Here is a 3,717-nt window from a genome sequence, read left to right on the forward strand (position 1 = left end):
AAACTATAGACCTGATATATGTTGTTACACGTATAATTGACAATATATTTGATGAAAGCATATATTTGTTGATACTTGTTGGTAATATAAATTGTATTGTAGCATTATTAATTTATGTAATATGTAACATTGTGAACTCCTGTACTTCCAAACTAATTTTAATAATTACTAGATAATAATTAATACTTAACTACTGAATAATAATTTATAATTGTTAATAATACAAATTATAATAACCCTGAATTAATGTCATAATAAGTTAAATGTGATGTAATATTGTAGTTTATATTGATTTTGTTACTTACACCTGGTAGTGCTGCAGCGGAACCAGGTTATGTGTACTAAACATGTTAATAAATAATGATGATGATGATGATGATGATGCATACTATATAATAAGAAAAGGGGAAAAGGTGAAGGCCTATTAAATCCCATACCAAAAGGGGATGGTCCTTTGAGCACATACCATGTAGATTTTCTCGGACCACTACCCTCAACGAACAAAAACTACCAGCACATATTCACGGTAGTAGATAGTTTTACTAAGTTTGAGCGAAACACCATCTGCCGGCGAGACGCGACTTCGCGAGAGGAGACGACGGTTGAAGAACGCGCGAAAAGACGAAAGACGAGAAAGAAGTCCTACATTTGTTTTTTTATAATAATCACAATATTTTTTATGTAATTTGTATTCCTTAAAATGTTCCTGTTATCCAAATCTTTCTTGTTTCAATTAAAGTTTTTCAAAAGGCAAAGAAAAGTCTCACATACAATTATTTTTTAAACATCTTTTGATAAAATAATAAAATTAATGATTGCCGATTATAAAATATTTATCGTTTTAGGTTAAAAGTATTAAATAAACTTATTCTTTGCTGTTGTTAACGCGTCTCAAATGCTCGTTTTTATATTTAAACAATTATATATAAAATATTTATTAGTCATGTTTATAACCAATAAATATTAAAAGTGTATTTCAATTACTAAATTACTAGAACATCAAATATTTGTCTAAAGCTATGTTCAACAAAAATAGTATTTTATACCGAAGTTTGAATTTTCTAGTTCAAAAAATAGCAGCACCATCTTTTGTTTAAAATGGTCATTTATAAAATATAAAAGTATTTTTCAAAATTTTGTGTAAGCCATCTATCGTGATTATTTTGAATTATTTAAATGTATTTCGAAAAATCGTAAATAAATTTTTTTTAAAATAAGAAATGAGCTTACATTCTTGAAAAATAGAAATTAATCATAACTATCATAATTATAGAGCCAATTTTGTGTTTAAATAGTTAAAGTATTTATATTAAAAACGTTTTAATCAAAAATAAAATAAATCAAATCGTTTTTTATATACTTTAATACAAACATATAATAAGTTATTCATTTGTTATGAAATAAAGCATTTGAAAAATTTATGAAAGAATATTGTATCTTTATAATGAGGTGAAGGAAACACGACGCCAACCCAGTCACATGAATAGAACTTTTCCTACGTCAAAACTAGTTTGACTAGTAACACTTAAATCTCTCATTTAAAAGGACAAAGGAAATTCCAAACAAAATATTATAATTTTAAAACTTTCTGTAATAACATTAAAATTTCAATTTAATAATACTCTAAAATGAAAACATTAAATAAAATGTTCAAATGAATTTAATACAAATAAAATTTAAAAAAATTATATTGTTGCTAAAAATCTGCAATTTCATATTTTATTAATATCCACCGATTAATTAAATAAACTAATTATATATTATAATAAACCTAATGTATATGAAAGAATATACATAAATGTAAATACATACATTAAGTGGCAGCACTGTCGAATCGATAGTTCCACAACAAAAAACGATTAAAGATATTATAACGAATACTCAGACTGCAGGCATAAAAAGAAAAACCATTCAAAATACTACTACCTTCATTCAAATATTAGAAGATATCTATAAAGAAAAAGGAAACCCTCTCTCCATATTATCAGTTGATGTTAAAAAGGCTTTTGACACAGTTAATAGGGAAAAACTTTGTCAAATCCTAGACAAATTTGGTTTCAACAAGAAAGGTTGGTTGGTTTGTTAAGGTTTTTTGGCAAAAAAGCCATATAGGCTATGCTGCGCCATGTCAAATGGTAAAATTAAAAAGGTCATATATACATATATTAAAAATTAATAACAAATAACAATAACAGACATATACAACAGTAACAATAAATAAAAACAAGGTATATAAAAGTATAGATAAATGAATAGGTAAATAAATAAATATTCAAATTTGTTTATAAATATTAGTGACTTTCAGAAAGTCTAGTAAATTATTGACATTTGNGGTTATTTTCGCATTAAAACAGGCTAAATATTTGCTATTCAGGTTGATGAGACAACTGATTTTAGTAGCAATTCACAGCTAATGGTATATGTTCACTACAAAGGTGCAGATAATTTTGAAGAGGAATTGCTGTTTTGTTCTCCTCTCAAGTTGAGATCTTGTGGAATTGATGTCTACAATAAAGTAAATGAATACTTCAATGTGCAAAGTTTAAAATGGGAAAACTGTATTTCTGTATCTTTGGATGGAGCTCCAGCTATGCTGGGTCATATTAATTTTTCGGCTTTCGTAAAAAAAAAATAACCCAAATATTGAAGTTACTCACTGTATGATCCATCGTCAGGCCCTTATGGTCAAATATTTAGAACCTACACTGTAAGCCGTCATGCATGATGTCATCAAGATTGTAAATTTTATCAAGGGACATGCACTAAACACGTGGCTATTTCGTGAATTATGTCAGGACGGTGAAGCTGAATATACGGACCTACTTTATTATACAGAAGTAAGGTGGCTCTCTCGCGGAAATGTACTAAATCGAGTATGGACTCTCAAAACTGAAGTCGAAATTTTTATGGTTGATCAAAAAAATATTCTCGCAGATAAGTTTAAAAACTCTTCCTGGGTTGCATATCTCGCATATTTAGCGGACATTTTTGAGAGTATAAATATATTAAACAAAGAATTGCAAGGAAAGAATATTAATATCATTTCAGCGAGAGAAATAGTGTCAGCGTTTGGATTAAAGCTGCAATATTGGAGACAGAAAGTAGAACAGAACAAGATAGCTTCTTTTTCAAGGTTAGCTTTGTTTTTGGAAGATTGCGAAAATATTACTTTTGCTGACATCAAGGATACAATTGTAAGACATCTTATCAAACTCAGAAAGCGGTTTTCAGATTACTTTCCAGATCTTGATACACGTACTGTCAGTTGGATTGTAGATCCTTTTAAATGTGAAATTGCTATGATACCAGAAGAACCTTCAGGTTTGGCAGAAGCAATTCTTGAACTTCGATCTAATACTGAAGCACGTATTCAATTTGAGAGTAAACCAAATCTGTCGTCTTTTTGGATGTCAAAAGCTGCAAAGGCTTTCAAAATTGCACATGAAGAGGCGGTTAAAAAATTGTTGCCATTTGGAACAACATATCTGTGCAAACAAGGCTTTTCCACTCTAATGAACATAAAAACGAAGAACAGAAATCGATTAAACGCCGAAGACTGTATTCAAATCGCTCTTACATCAAAAAGTCCCAATTTTGAAGCAATTGTATCGAACATGAAACAAAATCATTTCTCCAAAACGTGAAGGAAGAATGTTTTCAATTATTCTTCTTTTTTTTAATTTTTTCAATTCTAATTTTTGTTTGTACCACCATTAT

General features: G+C 28.6%; 1 pseudogene; it reads left to right on the top strand.

Moving 5' to 3' along the window:
* The window catches only part of LOC111639726, a 7,974-nt pseudogene extending 4,330 nt beyond the window's left edge, over positions 1–3,644 (top strand).
* Positions 3,645–3,717: the final 73 nt, after the last annotated feature.

This window comes from Centruroides sculpturatus, unplaced genomic scaffold (assembly GCF_000671375.1).
Source record: "Centruroides sculpturatus isolate CEXI.00-Female unplaced genomic scaffold, Cexi_2.0 scaffold1398, whole genome shotgun sequence".
Taxonomy (NCBI): Eukaryota; Metazoa; Arthropoda; class Arachnida; order Scorpiones; family Buthidae; genus Centruroides; species Centruroides sculpturatus.